Raw genomic sequence first — 18,604 nt, forward strand, 5'->3', positions numbered from 1 at the left:
TGTTACCGGGGTTAAATAAACCTGCAGTTCAATAATTCTACGATATATATAACCCAAGTCCGTTCTGCTACATCTACCAAAAACTGTTTCAATATATGGAAATGCAGTGTCAGTATCAATGCTGGGGGGAAAAATAAAAACAGCTCTGCTACATCTGCGGTTGCAAATTTGTCTGGGCTGCACAGCAACAATTGAGTTAAAGGGCTAGCGCTGTTTAAATATATGCAAATAATGCATTAATAATCGGAGGGAGGAAGAGGGATGAAAGGTGAATATTCTTGATGCTGTGGCAGCTAAAGGGTTACTAGCGGTAGACAATGATTGAATCAACAATGACAAGAAAAGTTGGGCACTTCACTTGAAATGATAATAATAAAAAAAAAAATGCATCCATGAATTTTCAAGCAGCGGACCAGCCTCCAAGACTAGCAGCCCAATAAGAGCTGTCAGGGGAGGCTCTCTGAGATCACTTTCTCACAACCCTTCACTGTTTTGCTCAGCAGCCAGGCACATTGGAACAGCTCACTGATAAAATTCAAGGATTTACTGGGAATATCCCTGCCTCTCTCGCTCTCTCTCTTTTTTTTTTCTTCACTCTCTCGCTCTCTGCCTGTCTGGAGATACACTGCTGATGTGTAGAGAAAGAGAGAGGGAGTCGGAGGAAACTGCATCCTTCCATCAGGACACATATAGAGCTTGAGAGTGTCAATCTCTCCATCAGCATGAAAAGGCATAGGAGCCCACAGTAAGTCATACACCAGGGATCCATCCGGCTTGGTACCCCCCCTCAATAGATCCCTTCTAAGCTCGGAGCTGCAGATGAAGATGCTGTCTGAATACTGGCACAGTAAGTATTCACCCTATCTATTGATGAAACCACCATAGAGGCTACTTTGTGGGGGTCTTACACACTCTTGATAAATGGCCATTGCCTGGGAATAATCAGTCTCTCTGCGTCAGCAAGTGTTGATGAACACATCATTCCCTGGTTGCAGGTGATCACCCATAGGGAGAGAGTTTGTTGAGCTTCTTCTAGCATAAGGTGTCTCTCTATCTGTATTATTTGCATTGATATCGGAGTGCATCGGTCTATGGATTTCTTGACCCAATGTCAATAAGGCATTCATGCCCAGAAAATGGTTTGCACTTGTCGTGATGAGAATAAATATCATTCACCATCCTCTTATGTAAATTGCTGGAGAGGGATGTGCATTGGAAGAAGAGCAAGCAGGGTTGAGACTATTACTAGGGTTATCATTTTATTTTTTAAGAGTGGGGGCAACCAACGTGGGGGGGGGGGGACGAGTTGCAGTAAAGGTACCTGTAAGATTTACACCTACTGCATGACACATGGGGTGAGAGAGGACTACATTGAGATGATTCTATAGGATCTGATTGTGGTAGAGACTTAGCTTCTTGTCAATTTATGGACACCAAGTTCTCTTTAAATGGTCCTCTTGGCTTGCTCGAATATACACCAATTCTAAAACTTACTCCTACAATTCAATGGCAGGCTAGCAGTATAATTAAACAGAGAGCCGTTAGTGGCTAGACATGGTATTTAAATGCCTAGAGACCTCCGTCCCTTTGAGTGTTCGCACTGTACAGTATCTTGCACTCATATTATGGCACTTGGAAAATGGTGCAATAAAACAGAGCCTTCTCTATTCTGTTGAACCTGCAGTCCTAGCAGGTATTTATTAGGAAGACCGGGGTGAATCCACACCCTCATATTGTATCAGAATGTTTTTGATCACCTGTGGCAGCTGAGGGGTTAAACACGAGTCCTGCGGCACTCTTTGAATATGGAATGCACTCACTGTCTATGAAGCTATGGCTTAATTATGTGAACCCATCGAAAGGGCAACTGCCAAAAAATATTAATAATACAACATGGGAACACATGAGCCTAATAAAATGTCAGGTTAACACATGAATGGTTCTTGGTTGCTTCCATTTCAACAGGTCTTCATTAAAAAAAAAAAAAATCCCCAGACATTGCAAATTTTTGCATGTAAGGAAGGATGTCAGGATTTAGAATGGTTATGGATGGCAGGAGAAATCATTGCAAATTCATTTTTAGTGCAAACCTGTTGGGGCTTAATGATGCTGAGAGATGTTTTTGTAATGTGTCTGTGTACAGTCTTTAGCAGGAGTTACAGACATATTATTGTCAAGGAAATCAATATTCCCATGCACAAGTTGAGCTTTGTGGATCAGGAAATGAATCAAAGTTGACTTTGAACAAAAGGTGGAATTTTATTAAAGACCAATCAGTCACCAGAACATTTCTAGTGCCCTCCATGATCCACTCTTAAGACCAGCACATACATTAAGGTGACAAGTCATTCCCAGTAATCTAATACTGTAGGTCACTAAATCTTAACACAAATAAACTTTTTGAATTTTTGGACAATATTGATATTCCAGAATCCAAAAATTCTATCTCGAGAGGTTTGGGGAAAAAAATGTCAGAACAATGTAGAAATGTAGATTACACTTCAAGCAGGACAAAGATGTAATCCAGTCAGACACTAGGATATAACGATACCACCGGCGGTCTATCAGCTTAATTATTTTTGGCATGGCACAACACACAGTGAATATCAAATATGGGACCTTTGTGGGACTTCATACATAGACTTGTCGAGTGAATTTAATTTGGACGTGTTGCTGCATCTGAATCCTTTCTCAAAACGAGAGGGAAGAAGATGAAGGCCTCGCAAATCGGAAAGAAATGCTGATTTGCTTTTAAAAGTGTAAATATTTTATGATCCCACGTGCGTTGAATGATTTCGCCATACTGAAATGTTTTTTACAGTAGCTCGAATAAAATTTCATGCAGCAGGGGAGTCATCAGTACCAGCAAAGATATGGTTACTGTCAGGCATCTATAATGTTTTATGGCACTTTTGCCTTAATCGACTTATTGCCAATGTCCAACCAAAAACTAATTTAGGCTGTCGTAGATCACCAGTAAAGGATTAAATTAGGATTAATGAGAGTAAACATAGTTGAAAGCAGACACACACAGGAATGCATGTGTCGGTATTATGGAAGGTGATCATCCCAACGCATTCTTTTGTTGTATTGCTGCAAATGACATAATCAGTATTGTGAGAGTAGATGCGAATAAATAAATAAATAAGTTCATGCTTTACTTTCCATTACCTTCAATTTTCAAAGTATGATTCAAGTGGCAGCAGAGAACTTGCTTTGAGTCATGCCTGAAAAAAAAAGCATTTACTGTCTGTCATCTGGTACGTAATTATCGATTCTCCGCCGCTGTTCAGCTAAGAAATACTGTTAAGTACCTATAAAGACTCCAAGAAGTTTTATACATTTTCATGAAAACATAAAGAAAGTTGTGTGAAAGCTTGGAGGGTCTTTTTTACTGCAAGGGTCGTAGAGTAGGGCTCTTCTTGGGCACTACATAGTGTACTCTACATAAGGAAATGGGGGGGGGCACTTATTTTTTTGATTGGACTTTTCATTGATGAACCAGATGTATGAGGCGACTACTATTTTTAAAAAAATCTAGAATGGGAATTCTTTAAAATGTTTATGTCATATAGTTATTATTAATGTCCTTTTTTACTACTCGTTAATTACGTCCATTCGAAAAAAAAGAAATAATAGCAACAGTATTAATGAGAAGGAAATAATAACTATAAAAAATGGCAATATAACCATAGAAAAAATAGGCATAAGGTTAAAAACACACTTAAAATAAAATTTAAGGAAATAACTAAAAATAAACTAAAATAATTATGCTAATTAATATTCTTCATTGAACGATATAGTTACTAAGAAGTTGAAGACAAACTTTAATATTGGCATTTAACTCTTTCAAAAAATATCATGATGGCTTCCATTGATCCTGAGATATATACTGGAGATTTAATACATTAAGTACATTTTAAAGCTCAGATTTTGGCTTATGAAAATAAGCCAAAGATCAAGTTATAAGCCTCTTTGATTGGTGAGGTGCCAAAATCGCTCCAAGAACAATTGCCCGGTTCCAATTTTTCCATACCTTGCTGTAATGCCATAATTATATCTTCATTCTAACTTTGTCAAAGTTTAAAAAAAAAAATTAAAAAAAATAGACCCAGTAGGGAGAAAGGCTGAAGTATAATTCTTTCGATATTAAATGCCTACAGAAAATAGTAAGCTCAATGGGTTTCTGAGTATGAGTCGAACAAAGAACCACCGATCTGAAGTTTGTAAGGACAGGCAGGGGGCTACGACTTTCAATGTGTATATTCAATTTTTGTAACAGCTGGCTCTGTGTATGACAAAGACTATTATTAACTGGCGTGAAAAATGTAAAAATCTGTTCATTATATTTACTACACTGCTGATGTGATTGAACTTTTAAGCCTGGTTACAGTGGATGAAATTACTTATGTGTTCTGGGAGAAAATATTATATATATAAATCATGGCTGAGAATACAGATTAAATGCTTAGCTAGAACAAATACATTTTTCTGTTCTTAAAAGCCATAAAATGAAAACTATCTATAATGCTAAACCCTTAATACAACTGTCAGATAGGTCTCTACCAGCTTAAAGTCATCGTATGGTTCAGCTTGGATAGACCAGAAGTCGGAGAGGCTGTGGTCCGACCAATAGATGTAGACTGATGATAAAATGGTTAATTTTGCAGACATAACAAAAGCAGCGTGTAATTGATGTTGGTTGTGAGACAGTGCTATGCCCTTCAGCGGGTCTTCCGAATTGCAGTGAAGTCCAACATGGACTGAGTTCAATATGCCATAAGGGCTTTCAATGATAAATAAGAGACTTAAAGGTGCTCCATAGGATCAGAGTAGCAGTTGAGTTGTGCTACCGTATGTTGGTTGTTGTACATAAAGATGGACCTAAAAGAATAATCAATGGACCATTCAAGCAATGGGTCATAATAAACCCTGTGGAGAAGATCTTCTCATTCTCAGAAGCTAAGAGAATAGCAACACTTACCGATCAGAATTGGTGTAAGACAGAATTCTCTAGAGAAGACATTTACCTGAAAACGAAGAACTCTTAAGTTCTATACGGTAAATTATGCATTTTGGGTACAGCTCTATGTTTCTGATTGTTCTTTAAAGTATGAATATGCAATAGCTGGAAACCTTGTAAAATTTTTGAATTTCTTAAGATAGAATGCTCTTTTATATGTAGTCTGGAAATTGCAATTAAGTATTTTTTAACTAGAACACATGAAGAAGACTTCCCAAAGATATCTCCTTAGAGTAAATATGGGCTGGCATGCATATTTATTGAGATTTTTAGTTTATAAATTGCCCTATACATAACACCCCAACATTATCCCATTCTTCTAAAGCCATATTCATATGTCTATATCATATATTGAGGTTTTTAAAATCATGGAATATTTATTATATACTCTCCTAGCATAGTGGATTTCATATGATATGCTATTTTTGAAACTTTTTGGAAAATAAGACCCGGGATATTATTGAAACTTCTGAGCAATTGAAAAGTCTACCATTAAGAACCTATTCTATCCCTACAGTATAAGTGTATTCTCAAGTTCATAAGAATTTAAGTCAACTTGTTCTTTCTTCCTTTGAGTAATTTTGCACTTCACAGCCAATCTTTTGCTAGGGTCGAAGACATTTTTAGTTAAGCTGTAGCTCAAATGATAAGTACATAGGCAATTTAGAATGCTATATCTCCAAATAGCTTGTGTACTGTACAATTTATAGCAGTTCTAAAGTATAGTCTGTGGTCGAAGAATGCACTATTTTGGCATTTTACTCAATTACCCTTCATAAATACCGTGACCTGAAGAAGCATCCTTTTTTGTGAGGTTTGATGGTTTTCCATTGCTTCCTTGAATGCTAACCAATGGAAATATATGTGTTAAGCTATAACCAAGCGCAGTTTGCTATAACATGAAAATGACTTAATTTATGGGGACTTTATAATGTCTCCAAGTGCAAACTACACACGGTGCAGCTTCAAGAACCAAAAAGAACCATCATTGAGTCTCCTACTGCTCTTTGCCCTCAGTTGTCAGCAATGATATGGAGGATTAATACAGACTATAGTGTAAGTCAATCCCGAATTGTAACATTTTAGACACAATACCCTTGCTGTGTTCATATAACAATACAATATATCTTAGAGGGCCTTAATCTATGTACGGTCACCCCAAATCAAGTCAATTTGAATAGATGTCAAATTCATTTCATTTGATGGATAATGAGAACTGAAATTTAGCCTTCAAGGAGAACATACATTAAACATGGTAGTGGATCTTCCCAGTTTTCCATAACTCTTCGCACTGGTGTTACTGTAACAGAGGATGGAGCTCATTGATATAATCCGAAACTATGGAATGGCTCCATAACGATAGAAGAGTATACTCAATCTGGCAAAGAGAAGAGGAACTAAGATTATCCCTTGTAGGTTGTTCCTTAACTTTTTGATGCCCATATGTCCAGATCAGTAAAAATACTATGTAGAATTATGCTAATTAGCTCTTATGAAATAATGTTATAATTTAGATCATTAGCCAGTGTATGGTGTCTAGGAATGTCTTCAGTGGTACACATAGGCATATTGTCGATTCCGCTTTGGCTATCAAGGTCTTCAAACCATATGTGTTAATCCCAATGTTATTTACACATGTGAATTGCACATTACGATTTAGCACTAACGCGTTTTACTTATTAATTGAATCAATGTATTTATACCACAAGAAAGGGAACGGGCAAGAATTCTGCCACCTCGTAAAGCACAATAATTAAAGAAAACCTCTGCACAAGGTTTACACGTATCGTGTAATGATTATCCCGTTTCATTAGGGCTTGGGGACTTCAGCAAGGCATTGTGAGTCATATTTGTTGATATACATAATGATTAAAATCATTTGTAGAATTGATTGTTTTCCAGTTGAATATCATACTGCTCTGTTTTGAAAAAGAACAAAAGATTGAGGAAGAAAATTGCCTTTTTCTAACTAATGCAGAGTAGATTTGTAAAAGGATTAAATGAAGTGAGGAAATTGCTCATAATCCCGTGTTATATGGTTCGGCTCTGTTGCAGTATCGAGAGGGGAAGTTGTTGAAGTAGACGGAAAAGTTTGAAGTTGAAGTATTGGATTTCGCATTGTTAGATGACATCCCCCATCATGTCCCTTCTTATAGTGCTTTTAGTGCATCTGTATTTCTTTTTAGAGTAGGCTGGCATACAATTAAGCTCCATGAAGTTTGAAGCACTAGGGAATGAGTGCCAAGCACTAGTTCTTTCTTACAAACATGATTGCAAAGACTACTAGATACAGCACTGTGCAAAAGTTTTAGGCAGGTATGGAAAAAATGCTACGAATAGTTTTTTTTTTTCAAAAATAGAAGGCATCTGACTCTAAATGTATTCTACAGCAGGAAAACAATCCCAAATATCCAGCCAATGTCATTAATAACTATCTTTGGAAGAGTAAGAAGTCCTGGAAGTGATGATATGGCCCCATATGATAGAGCCGTAATCTCCTCATCATCTAGTCTTTCTGAGATTTCATAGACAGGAGGTATTGAGCGAGACTACAGAAGATCTGTGATTAGTTCTCCAAGATGTGTGGAAAAAAAACTCCCTGTTCAGTCCCTTCAAAAACTGTGTGCAAGTGTACCTTGATGCTGTTTTGAAGGCAAAAGGCGGTCACATGAAATATTGATGTGATCTAGATTTTTCTATTGTTCATCCGCTTTGTATTTTGTTAATTGCAGAAAAAAATTAACAGTTCTGTTTCTAAAAGCATTCTTGCTTTGCAGCATGTTTCCATGCCTGCCTAAAACTTTTGCACAGTACTGTATACAGCAGAGCTACTGTAAATTTGACATTAGAGTCAAGGTTGTTTTTGGTACATTATTATGACTGCCCTTGTTCTGCAATTCCTTGAATGTCTAATGCCCACCAACATTTAAGGCACAATCACCCCCTAGAGATGCCTCATTAGGTGCCACAGAGTCCCCTTAGATGTACCTAGCACAGATTCTCTACAGAGTATAAGCTACTTATGCCCCCAAACAGTGCCAACGATGGCTCCTACAGTGATAGTCAGAGATCCAAAGCAGACAATTCAATCTTGGCATCTCCTCCAAAGAATACAGCTGGACCATTTTCCCTATGAGCAGCCCTCTGGTGGTCTGCATTTTATGATTCATGTCATATGACAAACCGAACTTTGCTGTACGTCACCATCTATAAAAATCACCAGTGACCCAAAAATAATTTAACACCCTATACTGTACCTACCATGAAGAAAAATATAAAGAAGGTTTATAGAATATCTTAAATTTATTGTGCCCAGCTAAGAAAACTATATACCCTCAACTTAGGTATTGGATATACAGTATTATGTTTCATTATGGATATTAGGATAAATTGTCACAAAGTTTTCAAAAAGTTCAAAAATGACTACAATGAGGTTCGGCATGTGAATAGAAGTGATTATTCCTTTTTTTCAAAACTGTAGGGTTATCTCATTAGTGGTGACGTGGGTTAAGAAATGAATGATATGTAAACGGAAATAGTAGAGCACTCAGCAATGTCGTAGACCGTAGTTCGTCATTCCAAATTATTACAGAATTTTTATTGCATGCTAGGAAAGGGTTAAAAAATCCAGATGTGAATTTACTGCACATCATCCACTCAGATCATGACATATAGGCAGTATATGAGCATCTCGAAATGAAATAGCTTATCCTTGTTTCAATATTTGGGTTTCCTAATTATAAATAACGCCAAAAACTAGTAACCACAGGAAAATGTGTATCATCAAAATAAATATTTTCCCAATTTAATTGTCCCTATCACGAGGGCTATATTTATGTGTGAGTCTGTGCTCAGCACAAAAATGGCTTAACTTGCAGGTTATTTGGAGAAATGAATGCTTTGTAGGTCTTGAGATCTGCATATTTTTGGTCTAAGGGCAATGGGCTTCTTGCGTCATCCCAGGCGGACCAATACAATCTTGTTTCTTGATGAACATCAAGAATAGATTCACATCTAATTGCTGTCTAAGCAGCATAGTCTATTCTATATGGTGGGTTAATCTTCACCTATGCTTCCAGTTTTTTTTCTTCAAGGTTAGTTTTCATTAGTAATATGAATCAAGAGCATTGTAGGCTCACACAAGCACAAATCCAATTGATTTGCCTAAGCAGAAATACAAGACATAAGAGCTTTTGGGATTTTTCCAGTATAGGTACATAGTTCTATTAGTGGAAGATATATTATCTATCTATCTCATAGCTATCTATCTATCCCATATCTATCTATCTATCTATCTATCTCATATCTATCTATCTATCTATCTATCTATCTATCTATCTATCTATCTATCTATCCCATATCTATCTATCTACCTATCTATCTATCTATCTATCTATCTATCTATCTATCTATCTATCTATCTATCCCATATCTATCTATCTATCTATCTATCTATCTATCTATCTATATATCTATCTATCTCATATCTATCTATCTATCTATCTATCTATCTATCTATCTTCTATCTATCTATCTATCTATCTATCTATCTATCTATCTCATATCTATCAGAATATCTCATATCTATCTATCTATCATTGGTGTTGTTCAAAATTGAGTCGCTAAACTGGATTAGACGAAAAGTTTGCTTAATTAAAAGAGTTTTATGGTTTTCTAAGTTAATAGGGTTTTCCGGTGAATTTTTGTGTTTTAAACTCCTGCAATGCTTTAAAGGCGTTTTGTGGGCAAATACTATTGATGACCTATTCTCAAGATAGGTCATCATTAGTTGATTGACTGGGATCCACCTCTTGCGACCTTAGCCCTATCAGTTGATCGAGCACCCACTTTTGTCACCACAAAACACACTGATTAGGAGCAGACACAGTTAGATCTGACCCCAATGTAGTGGCTGGTGCAAGTAATGCAGGCACAGCAGACCTCAGAATAATATTTGCCCAGAAAACCCCTTTAAGAGAACTGGCCTATATAGAGCATTTTATGGTTCGCAATTACTCCAGTCCCCGATGTACCTACATTGCGGCCAGTGATTGGCTGCAGAGGTTGCAAGCTTAGATGGCATGGTTGCCCAAAAGTGAACAGAGCCCCTTAGGGACTGAAGTATTTGGGGACACTTATAGGCTTGTTATAAACTATGTTGTTCTATTAATATTTTAAGTGTTTAGAACAAAACAAACAATCCACTTTATTTGTCCAAGTAGAAACAAAAGACACATCTTTAAAAAAGTTCTCCACTTGTGACAATCCCTACTTCTAAAAGGATCAATTGGCAATAAGCTGATCACAAAGTGCCCCCTTGCTGAGATCCCCAATGATCAGTTGTAATCTATGGAGAAACCTGACAGTGAATGTTCTGTTTTTCTACAGCGCCACCACAGGGAAAATTGAGCATTGGACAGTGCTCATTCAAATTAATGGATTGTCGGCATAAGGCAGGACAGAACAGGTCCTCCAGAGCAAGAGAGATGCTCTTTGTAGATCATCTCTTTTCTGATCTGGTCCTAAATGGGAGGTCCCCCTTTATTAGCTCAGAATGACCTAACAGGGTATATGACAATGTTTTCTTGAAACCAAAAAAACCTTTAATCAGGCTTCCATTTGTAAATGGATTAAACCCACTGAGCCACCATCCAGTGTCTGTTATAGAAAAACTCCAGGTAGAACCGATACACCATGTTATATCTGATGGATGATCAGAAGGGTGCACTACATGACTTCATGCTTTTCTTCAAATCTGGGGATCAAAAGCAGATATTCAGTTCTGAACTAGGGATAACACATGCTATCAAATTTGCATACACTGCTCCTTTGAAAGGCCACATTAATGATTTTTTTGTCATTCATGATGCATCTATCCCTCCAGCATATAAATCGGCTTATGTTTCCTTGGTTAGTTATTACTTTTTGTCTAAGACTCCTGGCCTCTTTTTCCTCAGATGGTCATGTGATCTCAATTCTGACCAGCTCAGGTCTACTTGGGGTTATGTGCTCAGTTTCTCTTCAGTTTCTCAGTCTGTCTGACGCTATAACATGGAAACTACTTAGAGGGGGAACACAGAGTTTTCTATCACAGTTACTACTGATGATCACACAGACATAATGGGAATGGAAAAAATGTTGTTGTTTTTTTTGCCGTAGTGGCCCTTTAAAAAAATGTAGCACTCCGTATAGGAAGTATTTCTATATGAGCTCTACAAAGTTATAGAAATTCCATGAATACCATTGATAAATAATTTCCATCCATGGACATCGGGGTCAACATTGAATGATCAGTGGGACCATTAAATATGCTCTTTTATTTTAACCTGTTAATGCCAACCCATAGACCTCATTATAGAGTATCTCAATTTCATCCTAAAATCATATCCATAAATGTCACTTTGTGAAGAATCTGGAGTGTCGGTCACTTGAGTGATAGAAGGTACAGTAGAAAGGTAATCTTATAGGTGGAAGGGCCCTTTAAATTCTCAATTTTGTTTCAAAACATTTAGACCCAGTTTTGATCAGTGAAGCAAACAAATGAACCAATGAGTTCTGGACTAGGAGAGAAAACAGATTAAGTAATTTTCTACCTCATGTCACAATCATTCAAGGATATTCCCAGTAGAGATAGACACACAGCGATAGAGACACATCTCTGTCATCCTAAATCTCTGTCACCTACATACAGCATGACATGAGGAGTCTAAAAATAAATAAATGCAACGCCTGAGGATAACCCTGCAGACTGCAGATTACCTAAAGTGTGGGCACCACTTATAAACCACACCATCCAAGTCAGAAGCACGTACTGGACCGAAAATCATACGGAGGGCAATAACTAGAAATGAACATGAGGACATATACTGTACATGACTATTGGCTGTAGGTTACTCACAAGCTAATCTTCCTTTAAAGGGGTTTACCCGGCAAAAGCTATTGATGACCTATCCTCAAGATAGGTCATCTATAGTTGATTGCATGAGACCTGCCACTTGGGAACGCCCAGCATGCTGCCAGTGCCATGGGATTGGATGTGATCATAGGGTATGGAAGTGGAAGTGCCCTAATTGGCTTCTATGCCACTGAAATCAATGGGAGCTGAATCTGGTTACTATACTTCCGACACTCTCGGCTCCGACACTGATGGCAGATGTGGAAGTCTAATAGCTGCTTCATCTCCCATTGATTTAGTGGGAGGGAAGCCAGCTACAGCATTTCTGCTCCCTTCCCCTATGATGCATGTCTGGCCCTCTGCACTGATAGAAGGGCGGGTGATCAGCTAATTGCTGGGGATCTACAGTAGCGGATCCACAGTGATTAACTATTAAAGACCTAAGGATAGATCATCAATAGTTTTTTCCTACAGCAAAACCCTTTCCATGGTTCCTTCAAAGAACACTCTAAAACTGATAGACTGTGTAATCCGTGATTTGGCAGAGCATGACACACAGATTCTCTTTTCGATGTTTTTTGAATCCCTGTTTCATAAACCACCTGTTCATTAAAGGGTTAAAGGGGTTCTCCAGCTGAAACTGCAAGATAGGTCATCAATAATAGAGTAGCATGGGTTGGACATCCACGAACCCTACTGATCAGCTGCTCCCCTAGCTGGTGCACCCATGCACTAAGCTGTTTTCTGCAGGAAGCAGACAGCTCCATTCCCACTTCAGTGGCCAGGCCTGGTATTGCAGGCAAAATTCCCATTGAACTAAAGTGCCTGTAATAACAAGCCTGGCCACTGCAGCTGGAATAGAAGTGTCTGCTTCTTACAGAAATCAACTCAGTGTACAAGTGCACTGGCTTGGCGAACAGATGATTGGAAGAATCCCAGAAGGCAGAATCCTGCTGACCTACTGTTGATGGCCTGTTCTAAGGATAGACTGTCAGTAATATACAACTGGACAGTTTCTTTAACTTCTTCATTCTTGTTCACAAGTATCCAAATGTGACAATAATTTTGAGTGGGTTCTAAAGGGTCTTCTCATCATTAGAAGTGATAGTAAATCACTACAATATGCTTTCGTTTTATCGTTGGTGGGGTATGACTTCTAACTCTCCCACTAGTCCAAATACTTTGAAAGATATAGTCTACAAAGTGTCAGAACCGGCAACTCTCGGGGCCGCCGTGCCCGCACCACCGGTCCGGCCACCCGGGGTACAGGAGCACGGCGCAGAGGTACCCCGGTTCTTGTGATCTCCCCGGGCCGCTGTAAGACTGGTCGCCGCCGGGTTGCTAGGGAGGCAGCTGGTGCTTCTAGTCGCTTGACTACCAGGCTGGCTTCCCTGGTAACTGTCTGTGCAGTGAGACTGGGGGCGTGCCCCCAGCACCGCCCTGATTAGCCCTGCTGCTGTCAGGCTCCCCGCCCCAATCAGCTTCTGGGGCGGGAGCGCTGACAGCATTTAAATAGGTGTGTTTTCCTCTCAGGCCTTGCCAGTGTTAGTTTGGTCTTCCAGCTGCACCCGCGTATTCTTTGACTCCTGTTTGTGACCCCGGCTTTCTTGACCTCTGCTTTTGGACCTTGACTACGTTTTTGCCTGACCCCCCTGTACTGCGTACCCTCCTGTTGCCGACCCGGACTGTCTGACCGCTCCACCGTTGTTTGTCTTCAGTGTCTGTTTGTCTCCCCGTGTCCCGCTTCCCTAGTGAGGGTAGGGACCGCCGCCCAGTTGTCGCCCTGGGGGTTAGCCCAGGGGGGCAAGTAGGCAGGGACAGGGGTTGCGGGATATATCAGGGACCCCCATATCCCGGACACTGTCCTGACAGTAACACTGGCCGAACGAAGGTCAGACCCTTGCATCCGCCCGGCAACTCTGAACCCCTCGATGGAGGCCATGGCAGCTTTAGCGAACCAGGTCCAGTTCCTTACGAACCTTGCCCAGGACCTAACAGCCCGCTTGCAGCGACAGGAACAAGCGGCAGCTGCAGGTCCCATGCAGCCCCCTTCCGCTCCAGGAACAATGACAGAACCTCGAGCCACGCTTCCGGATTGTTTCTCCGGAGAGAGAAGTCAGTTTTTCGCATTTAGAGAGAGCTGCAAGCTCTACTTTGATCTCCGCCCCCACTCCTCTGGTACTGAATACCAGAAAGTGGGAATTGTAATTACCCGCCTGAGGGGAGAGCCCCAAAATTGGGCTTTCTCATTACCTGCTGGCTCTCCCGCCCGACTATCCCTTGACGCCTTTTTTTCCGCCTTGGGTCAAATTTATGACGAACCCGACCGTGCCGGCTACGCAGTCTCCAAGCTTCTGGCCCTGCGCCAGGGTTGCAAGATGGCGGAGGACTACTGTTCCCAATTCCGCCAGCACTGTACAGAATCCGGGTGGAATGATGCCGCCCTAAAAGACCTATTTTTGACCGGTCTGTCTGAGGGTCTTAAGGACCTACTCGTGGCCCACCCGGAGCCAAGAACCCTGGAGCAAGCCATGTCGCTGGCTATTCGGGCTGACCGACGTTTGAGGGCCAGACACGCCGCTCGGACCACTCCACTCCCCACGCCCACTTCTTCTACTGACCCGACTTTTCCACCTCCCACCACCGAGGCCATGGAGCTGGGAGCCATGAACCCCAAGCAACGACGGGAAAATCGCCTGAAGAAGAACCTCTGCTTCTACTGTGGGGAGCCGGGTCACCGCATTGCAACCTGCGCCAAGAAGCCATGGCAGGGAAAACGTCCGCTCCTAGGCAGTTGTCCGGAGGACTGTCTAGGAGCCAAGGTACTCCCTGTGTTGTCCAAAATGTTATTGCCTTGCACCCTAGAATTTCATGCTTTCCACCGTACTGGGCAAGCCTTTGTTGATTCTGGGGCTGCGGCGAATTTCGTTAACTTTAATTTCGTTGCTCAACTGTCCGGGGTTTTTTTACGTTTAGAGACCCCGATTCTGGTTTCAGGAGTGGACTCCACCCCATTGCAAGCAGGGGTGGTTCATCTGGTTACCCCTGAAGTAAGGTTTACGATAGGAGCCTTACACGTGGAAACCTGCACCTTTCTAGTGATGAGAGATTTGTCTGTGGACGTCGTCCTAGGCCTCCCCTGGCTCCGGGAGCACAACCCGGTAGTAAATTGGGACACGTTGGAACTGGTAAAGTGGGGTCCCCGCTGTGCCAACCACCTTTGTGCAGTGAAGGTGGGAATCTCCACCTGCGAAGGGACCCCCCTACCAGATTACCTCTCCGAGTTTTCTGACGTGTTCTCCAAACAATTATCTGAAGCTCTGCCCCCTCATAGGGAATGGGACTGTAAAATAGACTTGATTCCTGGGGCCAAACTTCCTAAGGGCCGCATTTATAACGTTACGGTTCCTGAGAGAGAATCCATGAGGGACTATATCCAGGACAGCCTGGCCAAGGGGCACATCCGGCCCTCAGAATCCCCGGTGGGTGCCGGGTTTTTCTTCGTTGAGAAGAAGGATGGGGGTCTCCGGCCCTGTATTGACTATAGAGAGCTAAACAAAATCACAGTCCGAAACCAGTATGCCCTTCCACTCATTCCTGACCTCCTCAACCAGGTCGCTGGTGCCCGATGGTTTTCTAAACTTGATCTCAGGGGAGCATACAACCTCATCCGCATTCGGGAGGGGGATGAGTGGAAAACCGCCTTCAATACGCCCCTCGGGCATTTTGAATACCTAGTTATGCCTTTTGGATTGTGTAACGCCCCCGCCATTTTTCAGGGGTACATGAACTCAGTGTTTCAGGATATCATGGGGGTGTTCGTGGTTGTATATCTAGACGACATTTTGATTTTTTCCTCCGACTTGCCAAGTCACCATACTCACGTTCAGACTGTACTAGCTCGACTCAGACATAACAAGCTGTTTGCTAAACTCGAGAAATGTGTGTTCGGGGTACAAAAGATATCATTTTTGGGGTATATCATCACGCCATGCGACTTCCAGATGGATCCTGAAAAGGTGAAAGCCATCACGGAGTGGGCCCAGCCAGGGTCGTTGAAAGCCCTTCAACGCTTCCTCGGCTTCGCCAACTACTATCGCAAATTCATCAAAGACTTCTCCGTGGTGGCTAAACCTCTAACGGACCTCACCAGAAAGGGGGCAGATGTGAGGACCTGGTCTTCTGAGGCTCTGAGGGCCTTCGATACCCTAAAGGCGGCGTTCTCTTCTGCACCTGTCCTAGTACAACCAGATCTGTCCAGCCCTTTTTTGGTGGAAGTAGATGCCTCTGAGTTTGGTGTGGGAGCGGTACTGTCCCAAGGTCCCTCCACTCTCACCAACCTTAGACCGTGTGCCTATTTTTCTAGGAAGTTTTCTTCCACCGAACGGAACTATGATATAGGCAACCGGGAATTGCTGGCGATTAAGTGGGCTTTCGAAGAGTGGAGGCATTTTTTGGAAGGAGCCCATCACCAGATCACGGTACTCACAGACCATAAAAACCTCACCTATCTAGATTCCGCTAAGAGGTTAAATGCTCGGCAAGCCCGCTGGGCCTTGTTCTTCTCTCGGTTCAATTTTGTTGTTACCTATAGACCGGGTTCTAAGAATGTCAAGGCTGATGCCCTGTCTAGGAGCTTTGGTTCTCCGGAACCTGCCGAGCCGGAGCCTGAGAGCATCCTCTCCCCTGGGGTGGTCCTCGCTGCTGTCTCCTCCGACCTTTCACCTCTCATTCACGCCGCTCAACAATCTGCTCCTGAAGCCCTTCCGGAAGGCAAATTATTTGTCCCATTGTCACTGAGATTGAAAGTGTTAGAGGAGACACACGCTTCTGTCCTAGCTGGACACCCCGGCATCAGGGGTACGCTGGAGTTAGTATCCAGACTCTATTGGTGGCCGCACATGGCCAAGGAGGTACGGGTATTTGTGTCCGCGTGCCCGGTTTGCGCAAGGGGGAAGAATCTCAGGAGACGTCCTGAGGGTCCTCTTCTTCCCTTGCCCATTCCGTCCAGGCCATGGTCCCATTTGTCCATGGATTTTATTACTGATCTGCCATCCTCGCTGGGGAATACGGTCATCTGGGTAATAGTAGACCGTTTCTCTAAAATGTCACATTTTGTTCCGCTTGGCAAGTTGCCTAACGCCAAACTTCTGTCTGAAATGTTCATCAAGGAGATTGTTCGGTTACATGGGATCCCCGAGGACATTGTGTCAGATAGAGGGGTTCAGTTCGTCGCTCGCTTCTGGCGAGCCTTCTGTAAAAATCTAAACGTAAATTTGTCCTTCTCCTCCGCTTTCCATCCCGAGAGTAACGGACAAACGGAACGAATGAACCAAGAACTTATCCAGTATCTGCGACTGTTTGTCTCTGATAACCAGTATCAGTGGGCCAACTACTTACCTCTCGCCGAATTTGCTATCAACAACCATGTTAACTCGTCGACCCAATTGTCACCTTTTTTTTGTAACTATGGGTTTCATCCCCGGTTCTCGCTTTCCACTCCTGTGGTCTCGAACAATCCGGCCGCCGACATATCCTCTGAGGAACTGTGCACAGTTTGGGCCCAGGTTCGTAAGAACCTTCAGGGTTCCCAAGAGAAACTGCGTAAATACGCAAATAAAAGATGTACCATCTCTGCACCTTTTGTAGTCGGGGAGCAAGTTTTGTTGTCTTCCAAGAATCTGAGACTCAAGGTTCCCTCCCTGAAACTTGCTCCTCGGTTCATTGGCCCATTTACTGTTTCTCAGGTCATCAACCCGGTGTCATATAAGTTGGCACTTCCTGACCCCTGGAAGGTCCACAAGGTTTTTCACAAAAGCTTACTTAAGAAGTATGTGACTCCAGTTCTACCCACCCAGAACCCGCCTCCTCCTTCTCTGGTACAGGGGGAACTGGAGTATGAAGTAGAAAGACTGGTGGATGCCCGACGGGTTAGAGGTGTGCTGCAGTACCTGGTCCACTGGAGAGGATTTGGCCCTGAGGATAGGACGTGGGTCCCTGCCAGGGACGTTCATGCGCCACGCCTAGTCCAGGCATTCCACAGGGCTTTCCCGCTTAAGCCCGCACCTGGCCATGGGGGTCCGGTGTCCCCCCGTAGAAGGGGGGGTACTGTCAGAACCGGCAACTCTCGGGGCCGCCGTGCCCGCACCACCGGTCCGGCCACCCGGGGTACAGGAGCACGGCGCAGAGGTACCCCGGTTCTTGTGATCTCCCCGGGCCGCTGTAAGACTGGTCGCCGCCGGGTTGCTAGGGAGGCAGCTGGTGCTTCTAGTCGCTTGACTACCAGGCTGGCTTCCCTGGTAACTGTCTGTGCAGTGAGACTGGGGGCGTGCCCCCAGCACCGCCCTGATTAGCCCTGCTGCTGTCAGGCTCCCCGCCCCAATCAGCTTCTGGGGCGGGAGCGCTGACAGCATTTAAATAGGTGTGTTTTCCTCTCAGGCCTTGCCAGTGTTAGTTTGGTCTTCCAGCTGCACCCGCGTATTCTTTGACTCCTGTTTGTGACCCCGGCTTTCTTGACCTCTGCTTTTGGACCTTGACTACGTTTTTGCCTGACCCCCCTGTACTGCGTACCCTCCTGTTGCCGACCCGGACTGTCTGACCGCTCCACCGTTGTTTGTCTTCAGTGTCTGTTTGTCTCCCCGTGTCCCGCTTCCCTAGTGAGGGTAGGGACCGCCGCCCAGTTGTCG

General features: G+C 42.7%; 1 protein-coding gene across 1 annotated transcript in view; it reads left to right on the forward strand.

Moving 5' to 3' along the window:
* Nucleotides 1–516: 516 nt before the first annotated feature.
* The window catches only part of LOC136582407 (cadherin-8), a 426,860-nt gene continuing 408,772 nt past the window's right edge, over nt 517–18,604 (forward strand). Inside the window, exon 1 of the mRNA XM_066583436.1 lies at nt 517–847. The gene's annotated coding sequence lies outside the window, so the exon portion shown is untranslated. The remainder of the gene's footprint in view (nt 848–18,604) is intronic.

Source organism: Eleutherodactylus coqui, chromosome 11 (genome assembly GCF_035609145.1).
Source record: "Eleutherodactylus coqui strain aEleCoq1 chromosome 11, aEleCoq1.hap1, whole genome shotgun sequence".
In the NCBI taxonomy this organism is placed as follows: domain Eukaryota; kingdom Metazoa; phylum Chordata; class Amphibia; order Anura; family Eleutherodactylidae; genus Eleutherodactylus; species Eleutherodactylus coqui.